At 42.3% G+C, this 23948-nt stretch overlaps 1 protein-coding gene across 1 annotated transcript in view; it reads right to left on the reverse strand.

Annotated features, from left to right (window-relative positions):
• Positions 1-23948, reverse strand: part of LOC144761766 (uncharacterized) — a 638918-nt gene that overhangs the window by 42691 nt on the left and 572279 nt on the right. The gene's annotated exons all lie outside the window — the stretch shown is intronic.

Consider the following 23948-nt stretch of genomic DNA (forward strand, 5'->3'; position numbering starts at 1 on the left):
TGCTCCATTTGATATAATCCCACTGAGAAAGGTTGGAACTATTTCCTTCTTTAATGGCTCGGTAGATGGTGTTGTTTCTCTGTGGGATCTCCAGCTCCTCAGAGTACATTGGTTTAAGTTGTCAACCTTTTCCTGATGTTCTACATTGGATTCAAAAGGCTCACCGTAAAGGCCGGAGATGAAAGTTTCCCAGCCAGATTCAGTGATATTAGCACTGTTAGCCTTGCAACCACCATTTTCCAAGTCGTTAACCAGAACCCCTCAATATTCTTTTTCTTACTGGCATAGTGCAGTTTAGTTCATATCTCCTCATGATATATCATTTTTGCCTTCCATATTTCATTTTTGCACGCCCTTCTCAGGGATTTCAATGTGAGCTTTTGATAAGAGTTGAGTTTGTGACCGAATATGTTTGCTGGAAGACTGCTCTTGACACTCATTTGAGGGCCTTCATTTGTTAGCAGAGCTTGAATGAGTACCACCTATTATGGGTAATTACAATGAGTTTCCCCTTAATTTTTTTAGCCGTAAAGTTTTCTATTACAGATTTCCATACTTGATTCCAAATCTCCACCATAGATGTTTCATTTTATGCCTCAAAGTAAACAGCTTTGATTTGTTATTCCGCAAAACGAATTATTTCAGTTTGTTTTCGTTGACTGCCATACCAATCTTTTCAAATTATAGAAGGTTGACACTTGATGGAGAATATTGGATTTTGGCTGGTGATGTACGTTTAGCTCCAATGTTACTACTTGAGGGTTGTAATCACTTGCAACTCGTGGATTGACATAATACCCAATAATGCAGAAGGCCAAGTCCTTGGAAATGATGGTATAGTCTATTATAGAGTGGCGCTTGGAATTTTTTTAAGTTGGCACAGTTGTTAAATATTTGGAGGATTATCTTTCAGTATTATTAGGCCCAGTTTTTATAGATGGTCTCGAAAACAATGAGTTAAAGCACTGCTTGAATTAGTAATTGTTTATCTATTAAAGATGTGAGCATTGAAGTCCCGCAAAATATTTAGCCTTACAGCTGGGTATTGGTCGGTAAGCGTTTTACCAATTTCCCAAATAGTGGCCAGCTGGGTCATTTTAGTAGATCTCTTTGTAATCAAATACACGTTCAATGGAATTACTGGAATATTACTGGAATATAGAAATGTAATTGTATACATTGCAGCCAAGGCAGTTGTAGATTAAGTTCTTGACCCTTGGTATTCAATTCCAAAGTTAAGTATATTGAAAGTCCTCCTTTCAAACGGCAGAGTGAAAATGAATGAAGAATAGCTGAGATGGAGAATTCTTGGTATCCGAATATTGAGGTATTGACCTCCTTCTAAGTTTCCTGGAACATAAAAATTTTGAAATTCTTTAGAAAAGTTGTATCTCAGTCTTCCAGCAGCCTTGTAAGGCTGGGAACATTCCAGGAACATATAGTAACGGGCAATTGAGATTTGTCTGAGGTACGCAACCATCAATCCTCTGCCTCAGATTTTGCTTTTGTAAGGATTGTTGGAAGCCAAGCCCAATCCTCCATTAGGACTGGCCTAGTTGGAATTTGTTCACAAATACCTGGACCAGAAATTGAACTTGCAATTATAAGACCTGATGATATTGCAGGACTAAAAAGGGGCCAATGGCTCCTCTTAGCAGTGCTGTGTCTTTTCTGGAGATCCTATTTGTTGCGTGCCTGGATGCTCATTTTTCTTTGTTGGCGCTATAGGAATCAATAATTTTGGATAGTTTGCATTAGCACATTTCCTAACCTCAATTCCCCATTCTGCATAGTACGATATGCATTCAAATTCCTTATTCACAATTCCATTATTTAGTCATGTGGTACAGGTAATTTCTCATGAAGAGATCGAGGAGTCTTGTTTAAATTGGAAAGATTCGAGATCATCAAACGTAAAACGTGACAGCAACAGAATTGAAACAATTAATTTTAATATATTACCACGATTAAGAATGTCATATGGTCCTCGTGATTCATACAAAGGGAGAAAGAGGATCCTGATAGAATTACTGGGGTAATTAACCAGATTAGGAAAGATTGTATCTTTCCTAATGGAATACTCAAATCCTGATTTTGAGCCTTGTGTCACTAGTCGCGTAGGGGATCCTCTATGTGAGGAAGATGTTTGAATAGTAACAGGATTTCATCTACTAGCTATTAGGGAGTTTTGTGATTGCTCTAATTTATTTATTTGTGAGGAAACACAATTAATTATTGATTTGGTCTCATTTACAACGCTTTGTTTAAGTGCTGAGGATACCTGTTTTTGCCTGTTTTCCTTTTTTCCAATGGAGGTGCGTCCACATCTTTCTCATCGAGCAATAACACTACCTTTTTTCAGGGACCTGGATGATGGTTGATCAAAGTGCTGTTGCTAAGATTTAGAGGAACATCTCCTGTTTTGTACTCAGGAGGTATAGTCTGGCTGAAGTTTGGTCGAACTTCGTCTGTCTCCACCGCAGAAGGTTTAGTCTGTCAATTATCCTGTATGATAGATTTTAAAATTGGGTAGCATTCATCAGCCGTAACAGACTTAGCTGATTTCTTAACTTCGTTCTGTGCCCTTTCTTAGCCTTTTCCTGGATCTTTCTGTAAACCCATTTACTTTAGCGGAGATTGAGTTTAAGATGTTTACTGCATGAATAACTTTCTTACTTTGTCACTAATGGCACCACTTCATCCTCATCGGATTTGTCAATCATCAAATTATTCTGAGCATTAAGTGAATTATCTGACTCCACCATGGGAATTTTATCACTCAGAAACAGCTGGGTGGGTTGTGCAATCGACGTATCACGGACTTGACAGACACTCTGCCTCGGACCCAATGTTGTCTGTTGCATTCTTTGTTGTATGTACATGGTTTTAACTTTGGCCACAAGGGTGCTAACTATTTTTGGAAGGTGAGCATAAGTGCAAATGAATAATTGATTGTTTCTATCTGATTGAGCTTTTACGACAAAATTGGTCAGTTTAAGTAGTTTAGAGTGTATCCCAGCAAAATAGAGTGTAAGTGTGTTAATTAGCTCCACTTGTATATTCGGTTTGTCAGAGTGAACACTTTATGCTGTGATTATCACATCCATAGTGTTAAGCATATTTCCTCAAATTCCGGTATAGTCTAGAGGAGTTATTTAGGGGAATTAACTTCAGCAGAGTTACTTATGTCATATGTAGCCAGAAGGAAGAGATCGGCTGATTTGAGTGAATTATTCACAGAGTCCGGGTGATCCTCCTCGAAATGGCCTAGCTCTGGCTGAATATGGTCAAAGTTTATTTGCCACACGGTGAGAGTCGGTTTTCAATCAATCTCCTACCTTCCAATTATAGGAACTGGACTAAAAGGTTTATATCGGGTTTCTTATCTTGCCAGTTGAGGTCCATTACATCTTGTACCTCCTGAACACAGCTAGCACTTATTGTACTTTTATCAGCCAGTGGTGGCATTGGCATCACTATGGATAAGAGTGCCTGTTGGCCTATATCTGGATAAGTGGCAGTTGATAAGTCAATGAGAGTGTTATTCACATTTGTACTCAAATCCAGATTTATTGTATCCCGGGCTGCAGATCAATTACCTTCTTTCAGTAATGCTTTCTGCGATGTTTGCAGACTCAATCTCGACTGCAATGCAGTACTTAACTGCAAGGGGGTTAAGGGGCAACAACCTGGGTTGATGAGGACTTGAGCCTACACAATCATCAAGTGAGAGCCCAACTCAAATGCTGGTGTTGCAACATTATCTGCTGGTTGTTTGCTTCTGCTGCCTGCTGGATTACATTTGGATGATAACCTATTTGTGGGGACCTTTCTCTGGGTGGCTGGGCTGTTGCTTGTTATTGGGTCAAGTTCATTCATGATAGCGGTGTTTGGAAGCATTCCATCCACTGTAGGTGATTTTTCGGGGAATCTAAAGTAATCCACAATGGAAGGTTGAATAGCAGCACCCCTTCTATGCTATCAGTGAGGTTCCCAAGCCTTTAAACAAGGCGGCCCTGTGTTGCCGTTATAGAGGCATTGTTGACCTGAGGGGACACTTCTAGGTCGATTGTTAATGTAGATCTGCCCGGTTTCATTTGCTTTATTTGCAGTTGTAGGGTCCCTCGGTTGCACACAGACTTCACTGTAAATCCAAAATGGCGAATCGGAAGCTGAGGAGATCTTTTATAAAACTACTTTTTACACCTCTTGTAGCCTACTGCTTTGTGAAGGGATATGAATGTATACAAAGGCGGGGGTGCTCATGCAGGGGTCTGCAAACCACAACTAGACCTAGCCAGTCCGCCTCTGCTTTCCCACGGCTCAACCCTATGGTAACAGTAACTAAACTGCACCACACCCTGATTAATCTCTTAACACGGTACAGCGACTGGGCCCACTTGCCTTTTGTCCTTCTGTAGACAATACTTCACTGCAGCCAGACTTGGTTGGACTTTACTGGTCGCAACCTAAGCTGCACCTGAAACCTTAAAGGTCCTTAATGCCCTTTCAGTTTTTTCCATTTCTTGTGGGATATTTCTGCCCTTTGAGAGAACTGGGCAGCTGGGGAGGGCCAGGGGGAATGGGTTGAAACGGCCTGAAACTCAAGCCATCACGTTGGTGCCCCCTTCTTTTTGAGGCAGTGCCAGGAGGACCAGCCCGAAGCAACATGGCCCCCTCTGGGAGGCACGAGCACACCAGCTGCCCTCAGCCACCTATCCCTGTTCCTTGGCTCCTCTGGTCATGCACCGCTCTGGTCAGTCGACCAGACAGTGGGAATTAAATGATCATGCAAGATGGGTGGATTTAAGTCCATCATTTATTGCGACAATTATATTGCTCTTTGATGCAATCTGCTGCTTGCTACCAGTCACAGTCTGTGTCAATACCAGCAGCGACTATGGCGACACAGTGGCAGGTAGCAGCACACAGCCGATGGCGGTGCTGTGAGAGCCGAGAACTGGACAGCTGTGGACTCCCAAACCGCTCCGCCACCTCACCTCACCGCAAAGGCCTCCGAGGTCCTGGGTCCACAGTTCGCTTTAAGCAGACTCCCAGTACGGGGCCAGCAGTAGCAGTACTGGTACTGGTATCCGAAGTCGGCATTCATTGTAATGCTCCCAGCTCACGGCTTGTGCCTCCACCTGTGTGTCGAAGTGTTGTGTGCGTAGACTCCCTCGCCTCTTCCCTGTTCCACTGTAAATTTACATCACAGCATCAGCTAAAACACTCTAAAACTGGTTGCACTGGTTTGAGTCACTTTTTTTGTAACATTGCAGTAGTGCAAAATGTTATTAAATCTGCCCCCAACTGTAATATATATATATATATATATATATATATATATATATATATATATATATATATATATATTTAATACAAAAAGAATCTCGCGGCACACTTCTTGGATGAATGCAGTTATTTATTCAAAACGTGGCACAACACCTACGCGTTTCGAACCGTAGTTCCTGGTCACGGTAGTGATAGTGATTAGTCCCTTTTCACTGTTATTTATAACATTACATGCACCATTGATTTACTGGGGCATGCTGGTCTATGTAGTTAAAACAATTACACTGTTGCATTACTTCATGCATTTTAATGCTTGCTATGTACAACAAAGGGGAATATGTAAGTCACTGCTTTTGGAGGCATGCCTAGTTTTACAGGACAATTTGTTGTATATATATATATATATATATATATATATATATATATATATATATATATATATATTTTAGAAACAAAGGCCAGGAGCTTGGAAGCGCACTCGACACCAACTGAAAAAGCACAGCTTTATTGACATCAGAGACCAGCAGCTGCAAATAAGGTAAGATTCTCGCCGACACGTTTCGAGGCAGTCGCCTCTTCTTCATGGGCAGTTTGAGCTGTTAACACACCAATGGCTCCAATCAACTTTAAACACATGCGCAGCAGTGTAGTACTTGTGCATGCTGGGACTTGGAGTCCACTAAAGGTGAATGATTATTTATCAATGGAGCGCACACTGAACTCACTGTGAGAAATGACTACGTCTCCAACAGGGACTCCAAGTCCCAGCATGCACAAGTACTACACTGCTGCGCATGTGTTTAAAGTTGATTGGAGCCATCGGTGTGTTAACAGCTTAAACTGCCCATGAAGAAGAGGCGATTGCCTCGAAACGCGTCGGCGAGAATCTTACCTTATTTGCAGCTGCTGGTCTCTGAAGTCAATAAAGCTGTGCTTTTTCAGTTGGTGTCGAGTGCGCTTCCAAGCTTCTGGCCTTTGTTTCTAATGAATTTTGCGGCTGCCATGCCGTAGGGAAGCTGCACCGGTTCTCACAGGATTGAAAGGCTGAGCGGTCTGAGGAACTTTACCGCGATCGCAAAGGCACATCAACTGCGAGGAAATAACATCAGCGGGGAAAATAGGGGCCCACTAAAGGTGAATGATTGTTTATCAATGGAGCACACACTGAACTCACTGTGAGAAATGACTACGTCTCCAACAGGGACTCCAAGTCCCAGCATGCACAAGTACTACACTGCTGCGCATGTGTTTAAAGTTGATTGGAACCATCGGTGTGTTAACAGCTTAAACTGCCCATGAAGAAGAGGCGACTGCCTCGAAACGCGTCAACGAGAATCTTACCTTATTTGCAGCTGCTGGTCTCTAATGCCAATAAAGCTGTGCTTTTTCAGTTGGTGGCTCTCAGACAATTAAGGGATGCGGACTGTTACATGATAATTAGCAGGCCAGAATACGTCAAAAGCACCATGGATTTCCAGAAATTGCTGGTAGACTGGAAACAACAAGGAATGCTTAATATGGACGAATTCTTATACCTGCAATGTGAAGCACCCATTTTACCGACGTTCTATCACCTGCCAAAGGTCCATAAAAATCCATTAAGACCACCAGGACGGCCGATCGTCTCCTCAATAGGCAGTCTATTGGAGAATGCATCCAGATTTATTGATAGATATATTGCACCAATTGTGAAGGAACTTCCCTCATATGTAAGGGACACACAAGACTTTTTGCGGTTGATTGACAATATCGCTTGGGAGCCTGGTTTCCTACTAATAACTCTTGACGTTGTTAACCTCTATACCTGCATAGCTCACGAAAACGGTCTGGCAGCGGCCAAGTGGTTCCTGGACAAAAAACATGACCAATTCCGGGAACTGTGGGCGATGCAAGGCGTGTAAACACAGTAAAAAAGTAATGTCTTATTTAGTGAGAGGAGAATCACGTAAAATTAAAACATTTCTAACATGCACAACTCCCTACACCGTCTATTGTCTTGTTTGCCCTTGTGGACTGCGTTATATCGGCAGCACAGTGAATCCCACTAAAATGCGTATACTGGAGCACCTTAGGGCAATTACAAATTGTGACCCATCGTACCCAGTGGCAAGACACTATAAACAACATCATAAAAGTAATAGTGAGCTACTGGAGTACTTTGCACTAGATCATGTACCAGTGAACCCTAGAGGGGGAGATAGATTAATGAAATTGAGAAGGCTAGAATCCAGACACATTATAGACATTGGCACCAAGAACCCCGGGGGCCTGAATAGCCATGAGGATATGACAGTACACTTGGGATAGGGAGATTAAAGCTCTAAGAATGTTGCACAGTAAGAATGGACCCGTAGAATGTACAAAGAATATGAATATGAAAACGAAAAATAATTTTAATTATTGACTTTAATTTTGTTTATGGGCAAGGGTATTATGATTTGCATTGTATTATGATTTGCACTGTGTGTTTGTAGAAACAAGTCAGGGGAGAGAGAGTATTAGAGGAATGGTTTAACAGTGAAAGGTTGACCTTTTCGTATAAGCCCACCCAGGGCAAAATAATACAGAATGGTAAATGGCACTATGTTGATTTAAACGGAATCGCTTAACATAATGTAAATAGAATTCTGTTAGATAACATGCATTGAAATACAAGGTCATAGTATGTGCCCATCCAGGGCGTAATGAACTTTGATGATCATGATATGCTGTTTTTAACCATTCCAAAATGTCACATATGTATGTTGTACAAGTCTTCTCTCTACCTCCATGACTAAATATGACACGTGAGGGGTATTTAAATAAAGAAAAAATGGCGCGTCAGTGTACCACTGACAATGGCAGTAGCCGAAACGCGTCTGGTGCTCTGAGGGTCTAGAATAAAACATTTGATCCTCCTCCCGTGAGTGCTGTTTCTTCTTTGGGGAAGGCAAGAAGGAAGTAGCTACAATATATATATATATATATATATATATATATGTATATACATCCACGAAGACCGCTACTAAACTTTAAAGGGAGGGAGGCCACGCAGTCCCCATACCTGAGCCTTTATTAAGTGACAACAATAAAGTTTTGAACAAAAAAAACCACAGAAATTTGTGAGTTATAATTAACAGAGCTAACTATAACTTGCACCCCCCAAAATGCAATGCTTACAACTTCATACATTACATCACTCATGACATGTCCAAATTTCTTATACAATGCGAAACCTTCTGGATCAAAAAGATGAACACTTTAGTGCCCCACGGTCTCAACAACAGCATCGAGTATTGTTGTTTCATTTAATCTGTGTATCTCAACAACTCTGTTCTTGTCTTTCTTTCACCTACATCTACACCATAATAGAATTCCTTTCACATGATTTTATCGTTCCTCTAATGACATGGTTTCTACTTGTCTGTTTCTCTTACACCTGTATATATTGACTGGCTCTATTCTTACAATTTGGTTCACACTATTCTTCCTCCTTTCCCACAACCGAATGAATCCATGATCTGATGTTCTTGAACACAGTTCAGCTCACCCGCTCTACATTCAAATTATTTTCACGTCCACCAGTCATTGATTCATTTGATGTCCTCAAACATAATTAAGCCCGCTTTCCTTACACTTTATTTTCATATTCACCTGTCATATTTTCATTCACTCTTTCGTGGAATTTATTGGATTCATTTGCTGCGGGCCGTTCATCCCCCATACAACATACACCTTTCACCTTACTGAGTTCTTTTGAATCTTTAGTATACGAAAAGACATCGAACACCCACCTTTTCCCCCACGCACACCCACCATTTTAAGATGGCGGCCATTTCTGTGCCGTTACTATTTCTATTTCTACACCAATTCACTCACGCAAACACAACACTTCACCAGCGGTTATGGATCTGAAAGGACATGCAACCGGGAGCTTGTACACGATATTTACTCGGTCACGTTTTTATTAAGGCATGATTTTCCACCAAGGCATGAATGGTGTTTCCAGTTACGATTCTTTTTGGGCACAGCACAACACTTTCATCGAGATTTTGGTTAAGTAGGAACAACTCAACGGTCACAAATTATTTCACACTTAAAAGAGTCATTTTAATAATGGGCATGCTTCATTTCACGTAATTCATTTACACACCGCTAGTAGAGCAACAGTTTATTTAATTCCTGCTTGGGAATTAGTATAGGTTCATGTTTGCAAACTTGGTATCTTTCTGCACTTGTGTAATTATTTGCACAGTACACATGGACAACGTGCCTATCGATGTACACGCACATCCGTGCATGAAATTCTAATACTGGGCACACTATCCTCACCATACACATGGACTGTCTAACGTCACACTCGTGACAAGACACTGGGGAAAGAGGCATTTCCATAGACCCCCAGCCGATTAATTTTCGCTTCTCTCTGATTTTTCTAGGAAACATGCCTCCCTGCTGAAGGGCATTCGATATACCTGAAATGCATTGGGGATGAAGTACATCCTATTCTGAATGCTTCCTTAGCAATCAACATTATGCCTTCACATGCATGAGACAATGAATTCATGATATAAAAAGAAATTCAGCCGACAAAAATAAAAAGGTGTTTATTGAACTGTGCACCTGAAGTTTGGAATGTCCCTGCGCTGGGCATAAAGCTGAAAGGAGGGGAGACTAGTTTAGTCTTTAAACAGGTGGGTTTTCAGTTGTTTGCGGAAGCACTTTTTGTTGGGGTTGCATCTAAGGGCCAGATTGAGTTTGTTCCAATATTTGGCTGCCAGAACTAAGCATGCCAAGCTGTCGCATTTCTTTCGTCTAGTAAATGGGATAGGCAGCAGGTGGGCTGACTGTGACCTCAAGGATCTTTTAGGACAGTAAGGGGTCAGTTTGTCCTGTACGTATTTCTTGCCGCCTGTCCTGTAGAAGGATGCGTGTGCCACGTCAGTCCTTGGAACATGACTTTTCTTCACTGGGAGCCAGTGCAGCTGGCGTCGATACTGAGATGACGAGGCATGTTTCTCAAGGTTATACAAGAGGCGGATGGTCATGTTTAGTACATTTTATAGTATCTGCATGAGGTGATCTGAGATTCCTAAATATAAGATTTTGTTTTACAAAAACGTTATTGTTTTTTTTTCCCCATCTTCTGTCTCCTGCTATCAAACAGACAATCATTGTATCCATATCAACCATGTATCGGTATAAGCCTTTAACAGATAGGGCCTGCATCAAATACGTAACATAATTAACATGTGTTTATCCTGAGACTTTACACTCAACAATTAGTTCTTTTCAGTGTATTTCCACATTCTTAAAATACCAGTCGCTTAACAAAATATTCATTGCACATCTACACCCAAGAACGCCCTCCCTCCTTCCCTCTAACTCCCACCCCTCCCGCTCCCGGCTCTGGTAATAGCGTGTGTAAATCAATTGAGCATCTTTGTCAAGTGTAAGTACTCTACATGTAGGATCTGAGCACGCTGCTTCTTCCATAGACTGTAGGGGGCTACTAGACTTAGTACCATTTGTATTCGGTAACTACTAGGGTACGTGTAGCGGCTAAGATATTGTCCGGGTTGATAGTTTTATATGCTTCCACCATTATGTCCCACTCTAGAGAGATTGGGTTCAAATTTAAGATGTTAGCATTGTCCAGTCTAGACAGAATCGGAGCCTGCACCACAGTTTTCTGAGCTTCCCAAGGTAGGAGTTTAAGGAATTTCTACAACAACCTGAGAATCCAACATGCAGTTTTAACCACAGCTGAAATCTGGAGATTAACGGATAGGTTAGTATCAAAAAGAACTTCTAAGGTTCTCGCCACTTCGACTGGAGAAGGAGGAACTGTGCAATTGGCAGGCCAGATCCCAGACCAACAAGGCAGGGGGTTGTTGCCAAACAGCAGAAACTCTGTTTTAACAGAATTGCATTGCAGGGACTTAGCTCTCAGCTATTCCATCACTGCTGTCACACAGGCAGAGCAGTTTGCCTTTATCTCAGGCTTGTTGTATGTCAGCACAAGTTGTGTGTCATCTGCATATGAGACGACATGGACGCCGAAAGTGTCAACGAGATATGCCAATGTTGTCATATATATATTAAACAATGTGGGCTCAGGGCTGAGCCCTGAGGCACTCCGTACTTGAGTTTTTGTGCTTCTTGGCAGTCTGCCTGCTCCCTATCTTCTAGAAAGGACCTTAGCTTGGCCCAGGCCTTCCCCACCACTCCAATGTGGGTGAGGCGAAGAAGCAAGTTCTCATGTGAGATCGGGTCAATGCTGCTGAGAGATACAATAATGCAGAATTATGGTCGGCGTCCAGTGTGAATTTGATGGCGTCAGTGATTTCCATCAAAGTGGACTCTGTACTGTGGAGGGCCCTAACGCCTGATAGTGAGTAGTGCAGAAGATTGTTAGAATCCAGGAACTGCATTAGTTGAGAGTTCATAACTTTTCTAATGAGCTTGGAGCCCCCAGGGAGCAAAGAGATAGGTCTGAAAGTCGAGAAAATATTAGGGTCTGCATTTGGTTGTTAGCAGGGAGATGACGTTTGCCTTTTTCCATGAACTAGGCACTATCTCTGAATTTAGAGAAATTGTAAAAAGATAATGGAAAGTGGGTCCTAAACAGTCCCCTATGAGGCTTGTGCCTTGAGGGGGGAAAAGGGTCCAGAGGCAAACCTGATTTGCTTTTAGCGATAAATCGTTCCACTTCTGCAGGTGTTGGGAATGAAACTAACCGAGTGAGTTTACCCTGGGCCTGTGGCATTGAGCGGCATACAGTCTTTAATGGCTCCCCAGTTTGTGTTTCCACAAGCTTGTCCTGAAATTTCAAAATGTTTACTTCAAAGTAAGTGCTTAGTTGGGAGCATAGGGTAATACTACTGTCAAGGGACGGTGTGGTGCTATTAGGATCTTATAAGACAAAGAAAAGTAGTAGGGCTATAGGACAGTCGCACTAGTATTTATCCGTATTTGTTCATTAGTTAGACGCAGACACTCAACTGTTTGTGATTGTACCACCAACTAATCACTACACAAAACTACTTAGCACATACAGGACAGGAGTGTCCATTATCTACACATATGTTATTATTGTTATTATCATTAATCTTTTTTAGAAACTTCACATTTCCATCATTGATGATGCCCAGACATCATAATTATTATAGACCAAATATATAAATTATCCAACCCGTAATTACAGGAGTGTACATTAGTAATACACAGGAGTCACGGAATCTTGATGAAAAAAATCCTGATTTATTTCTATTCTTTTTGTAGATGTAAACATGAATTCAGCCCAACCATCGGGTTTCGTCCTAAACGGACTTCATCAGGGTTGTAAGTAAATGCTCAAAACAAGGTGTATCATCTCTAGTTAGGCTTTGCGTTGTAACTAAGTGTATCCCAGGCGATAGTATCAAAGATGAGTCATCAAATATTCTATGTTCAACTCCAATTTATTTATTCCAACCCTCCATCTTCTCCGCATTAGAAATGAATTCACTATGATCAATTATATTACACTTCCATGGATCCAAAGCAACAGTTACAATCTTCAGAGTGAACATTCTCCACCTGCTAACCAGTAGTAATGTGTTTGTGTTTTCTCCCTTAAACATGGTAAAATTGGTATACACCCAATTGCCACAGTTAAGTCACTTATAAGCCCCTAGTAAATGGTATAACATGTACCCAGACCCTATAAATGAAGTGCTAAAAGTTGTCTACAACGCTAATGGTGCCCCCCACTAAAGTATCAATGTAAAACATGTCTCAGGCTTGTCACTGCAGCCTGTAGTGCAGTATTAAAGTGCTATTTCGACATGGCAAAATTACCCTTTTGCCAGGCCTAAACCTTCCCTTTTAATACTTATAACTCCCTCCTTAGGGTAGGCTCTACCCACTCATAGGGCAGGGTTCATGTTATTTAAAAAGTAGGAAATATGCACTTAAGGTCTACATGTCCTGGCAGTGAAAAACCTCTGAAGCCATTTTTCACTGCAGTAAATCTACCTCTCTGTAGTGATGATGTCCACACGGATGAAGGTGTAAAGATGTTTATTTATAATTAAGTAGTTAAGATGGTAACAACGCCCCACCAGGAACATCTAACATGATGCTCAGCCCAATGCCAACTGACCCTTCAGTCCACAGAGCCCCAACATTCCACAATGCATCATAACTGGAACATTCCACAAGCTGGGGTAGAGAAAAGGATTTAACATGTAATGCATTAATGGGGTACCAGAATACTACATTTCCCCTTTCGTCCGAATAGAAAACAACAGAGAAAGAACAAAGATCAAAAAGAACTACGTTAAGAAAGAACCAAAGGAGATACAACAAACAGAAGAATAAAACCCATCCTCCTTTAAAATAGAAACATGAATAAGACAGGCAAATATACAATAACCTATCCACTCTCCCTTCAACAACAGAAGAAAGATAAGAAAACAGCAGAAAGGAAAATGATGACTGATGATACCAACGGCTAACCGACATACACACCTACTGGCCAGACAGGAATGCAAGACGGATAGACACAAGTATAAAAATCCAAGACAGTGTTAAAAGTCCAACCCTCAATTATATATGGTAAAGAATTTCAACATGAGAGTGAGAACAATCTAAATACAAGAGAAAACAGATCAAATCTGTAACATCAAAAGAAGACAAAATTACCTATTTTCTCACCAAAAAGTTAAATATAAGCATGTAGAAAAATTATTACAATGAAAAAAACTATCCCAAAGGAGGGATTAGCATTTCAAACGTATACGGGAATAAGACCCAACAAAGTCCCTTAGCGCTAAGAAAAAATGGGACTAGCCTGAAATTAGAAACCTAGGTGGGACTAACACCCCCTAAACAGGTGGGACTAAAACCCCCTAAACATTGGTAAATCCCTTAGCACTGAGAAAATGGGACTACGACAAAAATTAGAAAAAATAGGTGAGACTAATACTCCCTTGCCAGGTGGGACTGACACCCCCTAAACTTAGGTGGGACTAATACCCCCAAAACAGGTGGGACTGACACCCCCTAAAATTGGATAATTAGGATATAATCCAATTTTTGTATAGGTGGGACTCAAACCCCCTATAAAATTTTAGAATGAGCCTGAAATCCAGAAGAACTACAAACTTAATAGGATATGGGGGGTAGGCCCCCTGATAGGCACGACTCATATCGCCCCATCTCGTTACTTAACATAGAAGCCAAAATACTGGCCAAGGCCCTGGCGAATCGGTTGCTTCCATATATAACGGAACTGGTACACCCCGATCAATCGGGCTTTATGCCTGGCAGGGCTACACGCCACAATATTCGGCGTGCGTGGGCTGCGATAAATGCTATGGGGGCCACGGGTGAGCAGGCAGCTTTGTTGCTTGCTGATATTAATAAAGCGTTTGACTCGGTGAGCTGGACATATCTGTTCGCGCTCCTGCCCCGTCTCAACCTGGGCCCTGTTTTTCTATCCTATATTAAGCTGCTCTATACGGATATCACAGCTGCGGTGCGTATTGCCGGGGTGGTGTCGGAGACCTTCCACATTGGCCCGGGAACCCGACAGGGATGCCCTCTATCCCCGTATCTCTTTGCCCTTGCTATGGAGCCATTGGCCGCCTGGGTACGTATGGATGCGCAGATGCGAGGATTTGTGTGGCCCCGGGGCCTCTCTGATAGAATTGCGTTGTACGCTGATGACGTCCTTTTCTTCCTTACGGACCTGCGACGCTCCGGGCCGCGAGTATTGGACATAATGCAGGTCTTTGGAGAGGTCTCGGGCCTATACCTGAACCTGGGTAAATCTACCCTGTGGGTCCTTGGAGGTGGTGCAGTATCGGACCCCTGGACACTGGACCTGCGGATGGCGACTGGTGGCTTGCAATACCTGGGAGTGTTCCTGTCGGAATCAGTGACCCTCACGTGGGAACGTTCTGTGCTGCCGGTATGGGAGCGGGTGCAGCCCGACGTGAAAACTTGGTCCCGGATGCCTCTTAATATATTTGGCCGGTCCGCCATTTTCAAGATGGTGGCGCTTCCACGCCTCCTGTATCAGCTGCAAAACTATCCCCATCCGGTCCCAACCTCGTGGTTTCGGCAGGTGAATTCGGTCTTGGGGCGGTTCCTATGGGCTGGGGGATCTGCCAGGGTGGCGCTGCGTACGTGCTTCCTATCTACGTACTGTGGAGGACTCGCCACCTCGGACCTCATGTCCTACTATCAAGCAGCTCACCTGCTCATCCTTAATGACTGGTGGTACGGTGATAGGGGTGACCCGGCATATGCATTAGAACGCGCACTGATGGGTGACAACACTCTTCACATGCTCCTCTACTCTGCTCGGCTGCGGCGGGAGTTGCCCAGTGTCACGGAAACTGTCTTCCTTGTTTGGCGTCAAGCGTTGCGACGCATGGGCTGGTGGGGTAAGCTGACTGCGGAAACACCGCTGTGGCGTAACGGTAGACTGCCTGCACTGGCCTCCTTGTCGGGTTTCGGTGGCTGGGACGCGATCGGGATCTCGTCGCTGGGACATGTGATGTCTGGAGCTGCTTTTAAGTCGTTCCAGGAACTTAGTGCGGAGTTCCCCATGCCGCGGACCCAGTTCTTCCGTTATCTGCAGCTTCGGCATGCGCTAACACCATACGTTGCCGACTTAGACTCGCTCCCCGAATTCAGCCCTATTGAGGCGAAGTTGTTCATGGGTGATCTCGGAGACAAAAAAGTATCCCGAATATACCAAACGGTGGTCACTCACTGCGCCTCTGACCTCCTTCCCCTGCGGACGGCCTGGGAGGCGGATGTTGGTCCCATGGACGAGGACGATTGGCGAGAGGCTCTGGAATCCCGACGAGGGACTGCCATCGCAATGAGGCTCAGGTTTATCCAATTTAAAATTCTCCACAGGGCTTATTTTACCCGTGAGCGCCTCTGGAAGGCTGGACTGATTGAATCGCCGGAATGCCTGCGTTGTGGGATGGAGGTGGGCTCGCTGCTTCATACGGTGTGGCTGTGTGCTAGAATAGCTGGCTTTTGGAGTGGTGTGTGGAATTGCCTGTCTGAAGTACTACACTGGGACCTGCCCCGCACTCATCGATTAGGATTGCTTCATATTCTTGAGGGAGTGGGGGGGAATAGTTATAAGCGCCATCTACTGCTATTGGGGCTGGTACTGGCCAAGAGAGACCTAGCACGGGCTTGGAAGGACGAACGGGCCCCTCCTCTGTGTGTATGGAAAGCAGGATTAGATTTTTGTATGGGTCTGGAGCGCCCGATCTTTGAAGCGCGAGGGTGCCCCCGCAAGCACTTTAGGATATGGAAAAGATGGGCCGATTATAGGGACTTGCCACTAGACCCCCCAGTCGAACCCGAAGAGGAGCCCTAGGCTTCCCCCATTGCGTGGACCTGTGTCTTGCGCCATGCCGGCTACACTGTATTCACACAACGCTGTTTCCTCTTCATGCGTGCACAGGGTTAGGGAGGGACTACGGGGTGGGATTGGTTGAGGGTGGTGGGAAGTTGGGGTGGGGACGGGGTGGGGGGTAGTTCCAAATAAATATGATTTGCAATGATTCTAGTTCGAATTCAGATCCTGCCATATGTAATGTATCCAAATGCTTAGTGGTCTCTCCTGATTGTGGGGTGCCACATTGATTGCCTTGCTTGATTTATTCAATAAAATCTGTTGTGAAAAGAAATAGGATATGGGACTTAAAGACCCACCCCTAAGGACTATGGGACTGTAACCCATTCCTACAGACAAAAATACATAACGTCAGCATAAAACTTTGAAATTAGAAATATGGGACTTAAAACCCACTTCTAAGGACTATGGGACTGTAACCCATTCCTACGGATAAAAACATACAGTGTCAGGTACAAAACATGGAAATTGCATTAAAAGTAAATTCCAAAATGTAAAGAATTGTTTTGCAAAAGTCATAAACACAGTGCTTAAATAATTATGTAAATAAATTGTACGTTTTCCACTTAAAACACTACTGCAAGGCAGCGTAACTTATTCTCTTTGCCTTGTGAAACGACTGTGTTTCAACATATCAGCCTTGTTTAAATAACATTAATACTGTATATTAAATCTGAAAACTTAAACAGCAGAATGTGGAATAAAGCATTAGTGAAAGACTTTGAAATTATTCTTTGTATGTAAATAGCTCCGATGACTTTTTCAACTATGTCTCTTCAACGCTAGAAAGAAATGTTTTGAAGTAGTAAAAAGCACCTTGAAAGTCTAAGGTGTGTTACGGTAATATTCGTGCTATTTCAACATTTGTAAAGCATTTTGACCAAAATAACTGTAATGATACTCAGGGTTGTCAGTCATCTACTGTGCCCGTAAAATTTGTAAAAGATCTCCGTTACCATGTAGATTGATTTCCAGCATATGATCGATGGCATACTCGTCACATATTCCCTAAGTTCAAATTTCTTCATAGAAAATCAAGTACTAATGAAGATGGTGGCACGTAATGGACGTAATTGTCGGTAGGTTCAAGGCAACAGCGTGCGTGAAAACATTTGACAGCAGCGCTGCAGTCGCTGCGTCACACCGTCATAAGACTCCAGAGTGTACACGAGATGTCAGGACGCTTTTCTGAGGTAAGCACGAGCAGAAATTATTTTGAATTCAAAAGTGACAGTTTAAAAATGTGACGTTCTTCAAAGGTTTTTAGTTTAAGAAAAGGTTTTTAGTTTAAGAAAAGGACGAAACATATATGAAAACAAAAACGAAATATGACTGTTTGGTTGGAGAGTCTGCTCAGCTTGACAGTATGCACAATGATGCCTGTCGTCCTCCACCAAAATTGCACAAAATTCACACTGCCCTCAAATAATAACTCCAATGAGCTTCACTCTGAAGATAGCCGTCGCGCGTCTCCAAATCCGTCTTGTGAACTGGTTTGATTCCCTCAGACACGACAGATAAGATGAGGGAAAACGACAAAAACCAAGCGGCTTCCTCTGCAAGTTTGCCCGTAGCTACTTATTTAACTGCTAAACACTTTGGAAAATGCGAGTTAATCAAATTGATTTACTGTATTTGGAGAGCGTCTCTATGTGGTTCCTAACTTGCATGTATAATTAATTTGTTCAGTCACTTAATAGTTTGTGTCAGCTGACGCAGATAAATGTCCTTGCGTAGGTTTCAACTAATTTTAAGCAGACATAAAAAAGGAACAAAATTGTGCTTACGTTTGTTGAGAGTCCATGTGAGCTATGTACAACACGCTTGGGCAGGGCTGTCTGATCTGAGGGACACTGGTGGGGCTTCAAAGCGTGCTGATTTTCTCTTTGTGGCTCCATGGTACTTGGCTTTTTATGTTCCTTTGTTTCTTCATTGGTTTCATGTAGCTCACGTTTGTTGTGGCTTCTTGCTGAAATCTGCGTCATGTCTAGTAGCTGAAAATTGCGCCAACAGCTGTTTAGACGTAGTGTAGAGGTTTCTTGCGTCACTTGTACTTTGATTTACGCGTAGATTCTTGTAGTCCTCGTCGCCATAAATAATGTAGTGATGATGTCCACACGGATGAAGGTGTAAAGATGTTTATTTATAATTAAGTAGTTAAGATGGTAACAACGCCCCACCAGGAACATCTAACATGATGCTCAGCCCAATGCCAACTGACCCTTCAGTCCACAGAGCCCCAACATTCCACAATGCATCATAACTGGAACATTCCACAAGCTGGGGTAGAGAAAAGGATTTAACATTTAATGCATTAATGGGGTACCAGAATACTACACTCTCCCATAGACTAACACTGAGTTACATTGTTATACTTTATAAGTGATAACTTTAGTTGGGGAGCACCAGGTAACTGTGTGGGGATGAACTCCCCTTTATCCTCACCTGGCTGCCCCCGCGACTGTCCAGGCGCCCCCCCTCACTGGCCAATCACCTGTCACGGGCATCCCGTCCGTGAAAATTCAAAACTGCAGCGCTACAGTTGGCGCCGCCCGGCACCGGTCGGAACTGGCCCACACGTCTTGGGAGCCCGCCACATCGGTTGGCGTTGCCCCCTGGGCCAGATGCCGCAGATTAGAGGTACAATGAGGCAGTTTATCAGTTAATCTGCTGGAGAATAAATGTATGTACTAGTGTAGGTTTTATTCCTACACCTGTATTCATGTTTTTTATGTTTGGTTTAAATATTTATATTAGGCAAAATATGTCAAATGTAGTCTATATGAGACAATATCTCTATATGAGACAAAATAAGTCAGTTCAACTTCCATATTGCTTTTTTAATTGTGCATTTATTTTGAAGCAGAGTTTGTAATAATAGCGGCAAAAAAGGTTAGCACTTTTGCCAAGTACATTTTGTTCATTCTTGGAGACATTGATATATTTCCTTTTAACGCCATTCCAATGCACTTCTTTAAATCTTCCATTGTTAAACTTCAACAGGCTATAAACTCTTTATTTGGGCCTATAAGGGATCTAGAATTGCCTGGAAGAAGCTGAGATGCAGAAGGGAGAAGGACGGGTTATGTCTTCCATACTTACAGTATTATGCCTGGGCCTTCCAATTGTCCCACTCGAGAATGTTGTTAAAATCCCCCGACTGTTAAGGGGGTGAGGCCATGTTTGCTGCAATGCAGAGGTGAGTTCATTTAACTCTGGAGGGCTTCATGAGCAAATATGTAGTCTCTAAATAAAAAAAAAAGATAAGGCTAAAAGAACTGCAGGCAATGACCAGAACATGGGCTAACATCAGACGGCTGTCAGGGCTTAACTACTTTTCCAGCCTGGCCCCTCTTTGGGATTCCCCGGGGACCCCGGACTGCTTAAAGGACCAACTTGTGCAGCCATTAAGGAAGGCCGGACTTAGTGTATGGGGGGATTTGGCTCAGGAGGTTGTACTCTTAACCTGGGAAACGTTACATGCTCGACTGGAGGGGAATATCTCTAAATTTAAATATGTACAACTTAAGAGCTGGGCTCAAAGTCAGAAATCCCTTATCGGTGCAGGACACTTATAGGAGGGATATCTGGTGGGAAAACCTGCAGGGCAAAAAAGAAATGTCCTTCTGGGATTGGAAAATCGAAGAAGAAACTGCCAGAAGATCTATGGGGGGTCTGTCTACCAGGCAAGCCAGTTCAACAACTCTGGCAAGAATCTCTGGGCACCCTTTTCCATACAGTTTCACCAGCATGGTTAAGGAGGAATCATGTCTTCTCAATTCACAGGGCTTACCTGACACAGCAAAGACTCTCAAAGATGATGAAAGGACCCCCTGTAAGATGCAAGAAATGTGGCTTGGAGAGTGCGCCAGACATACTTATGTTTCAGGAATGCTATCCTTGATTTTTGTGTGAAGGTTGGTGAAACCATTTCGAGAATTCTAGACCTCCAAGTCAAGGTAAGCCTATCTATGATAATCTTTGGGATTTCTGAAGATGTTATAGGTCCAGCTAGACCATTTATTTTCAATGCAATATTGTTGGCCAGGCGGGAAATTTGTTGAGATGGATTGAATGTTCGCCACCTCAATATTCTGATTGGTTATCCTCTGTTAGTTCGACATCTAAGTTAGATCTGAGGGGACTTCAATCAAAGAGGAAAAAAGCTCTCTGGAAGTTTTTACTAAAATGGCAAGATACAGAGGAGGGTGGAGATAGGTAGAGTTCCCAGCATTTACTAAACAGCCTGCCCAATGATTATACCTCTCTGGTTCTCTGAACCGCGATGGGCTCTTTCCACTGTTGCATGGCCATCTAAGAAGCCGCCGGTAAATGCCAGACCAAATAAGAGAGTTGACCGTACCCGTTTGGGTATGTACCATTCCACTGCACAGCTGTGCCTGCAGGGGAGAATAAAACCTATACCTATCTGTCAGATACATCGAGCACTGGCGGTTGGTCTGGTTACCGTGATCAGAGGTAAATGAGGACAACAATACAAATGATGTATTTCTGTGCTGTTAGAGGCAATAGTTGTTCAAAGTGACACCCAGATGATTTGCTTAGTTTCCTCGACCAAGCCCTGGTCCACATCTGCAATAAAAAAATCATTTTTCCAATTGAATTGTATTTCACCAGTCCCAATCTACCATTTTAATTCCCAATTATGTCCCCTGCTAGTGTACAAACTGGTTTAGCCTTGCTCAGACCAACCTGCTTTGTAATGTAACGAGTACTAATGTACAGTGCTCCAATACATTCGGGCCGAGTTTGCACTACATAAAAATGCCAAAAAAAAGAAGAAACAGTATCTGAATTACAGTGCGAACAGCGGACGGGAACCAATTAAGATAAATCAATCTGTTCCTGGTCCATGCGCCACAGAAAGAAAACAAAGTGATGCACGCGCTGCCAAATTAGACGGCAGCAAAGAAAAGTGATGAAGCCAACGAATGGAAAGTAATTGAAAGGCTAAAAGCCCAATTGTTCGTTTTTATTCAAGCGACAGTGCATGCATGCTGACTGCAGCTTCGACTTAAAAATAGCAGCTAAATTAACGAAGCCTCAACTGTCACCTAATCAGCAAGTCCATCAAGACAGATGCCCACTTGAGTGCAGGTGCACATCCATTATGTATACTTAAATTCACCACTAACTTACGGCCACCTGGTAGGTTTGGGGCGAGCTCACATTTTTAAAATCAAAATTAAACACTAAATAAATGATAAACTATTTAAATACACTGGCATAATAAAGACAAACATGTATTTTTTGAAAATGTAAGAGCAAACTGTATAATAACCATTAAAAGATCAGTATACATGGGAAAAATATGCTCCACTAAACTATGGATAACCCGCAATATTATCAATTAAACCCTTGAATGAAAATAATCAAATAACACATAGAAGTCCTACTTAAAAATTGAGAAACTGATAAGGCTACGGATATTCTGCAGAGCAGCAAACAAAAGAGAAGGAATATGGAGGACAAGGAGGTAGTTGATCATTTTCTACTGTTCTGGTAGTTCTTTAAAGTGCTGCAGAGTAGTAAATAAAGGGTGTGAGGTATAATGGTAGCCTCATGTCTTTCCACAAAATGTCAAAACAAGGAAGGTATTTTTTGAAAATTATTTTATCCTCTTGCCCCCTATCTATTAAAACCATACATGTCTATATTAATTAACACTGGAAAATAAACAATCTCTGATGAGGATAAGTTATGAAAGTAGCCATCAGAAAGTGAATGCAAATGTCATAAAAAGGTTCCTGAACATTTTGGATACTTTGACAAAGTTTAAACCAATGAATCATGGGCCATATGTATCGATCAAAATTGCGATCGCAAACGCCAAAATTCTCAGAATTTCGGCATTTGCGATCGCAATTTCGCTAAGTGGGATGTATGAGAAAGGAAAACAGCCTCACAAAATAAGGAACTGCAAAATTTGCGATTCCCTATTTTGTGATTGCATTTAAGGAATCTCAATTTGCGATTCCTTAAATGCAATGTAAGAGGCCCAGAAAAAGTGCAATTTGGCCTTAAGGAATCGCAAATTACCACCAATTTCAAGTTGCTGGTAATTTGCGATTTCTTTGAAAAATGCACTTTTTTGCATTTTTTAAAGTGCCTATGGCACACATACATGCCCTTAAGGCATGTATGTGTGTCACATGTGCACAGATGTACATTTCAGGGGTGCAACAGGGTGTCCTTTTGACACCCTGGCACCCTTGAAATTGCATTCTCAATTTGCGATTCTCTAATTGAGAATCGCAAATTGAGAATGTCTTACCATTCATTCCTAGGAATGAACAGGGAGGGATTCCTTAATTGCGAATTGCAATTTGCGATTCGCAATTAAGGAATATGTAGGATTCGCAAAATTATCTGCAAATCCTACATACCTAGCATTTTGCGATTCTCAAATAGCGATTCTCTAACAATCACTATTTGAGAATCGCAAAACCGAAGTTTCATACATATGGCCCATAATGATTTCAAATGCATTTTCTGAAAGGATTCAAATGTGAGACAACTCAGGCTGCTTGTCAGAAGTTGTTGCGAGGCCTAGGGCCAAAACAATGCAGGGCCCTCTGGATGCTTCTTTTGTTTTTGGCAGGTGCCATAAGTATCTTCTTCTGAGTCAATTTGAAAAAATAAGTTACTTACCTGTAACTGCGGTTATCCAGTATTGGTATCTTTCATAGATTCACATGCTTGAATAATTCCCAGTCGTCAAGATGGGAGTCTTTTTACATCTAGCTTGTGCAATGCTTGATCTGCCGGAGTAGTTGGATTTGGGAAAAAAGACTGAAGTATTACTGGAACTGCGTCGGGACTTTTGGAATAAAAGCTGGGTTTGTAATCAATCGCTACATGTCTAATCAATATATCATCATGTATCTATATATGTTATTGTGTAATAATATGTACCAATTAATGAAAATGCAAATAAAAAGTGTTTAAAAAAAACCATCTTGGTTTGTCCGCAGAGCCACATATTTCTCCGTGAAATGAAGAAATTGTACTTTGATTGTAAAGTCTTGATTTTGAAAACTTTCCTCATAGCAGTGAAAGCCAGTAGAAGAGTGACTTTCCAAGTTAGAAGCTTTAGTTCAGCTTTGTGAATTGGTTCTAAGGGCTGCCTCAACGGCTGTGCGAGGACCAAATTGAGCTTCCATTCCAGAGGGGTTGCAAGCACCAAGAGGAAGGCACGGAAGAGGCCCCTCATGAATATTTT

The sequence above is a fragment of the Lissotriton helveticus genome, chromosome 6, assembly GCF_964261635.1.
Source record: "Lissotriton helveticus chromosome 6, aLisHel1.1, whole genome shotgun sequence".
NCBI lineage: Eukaryota > Metazoa > Chordata > Amphibia > Caudata > Salamandridae > Lissotriton > Lissotriton helveticus.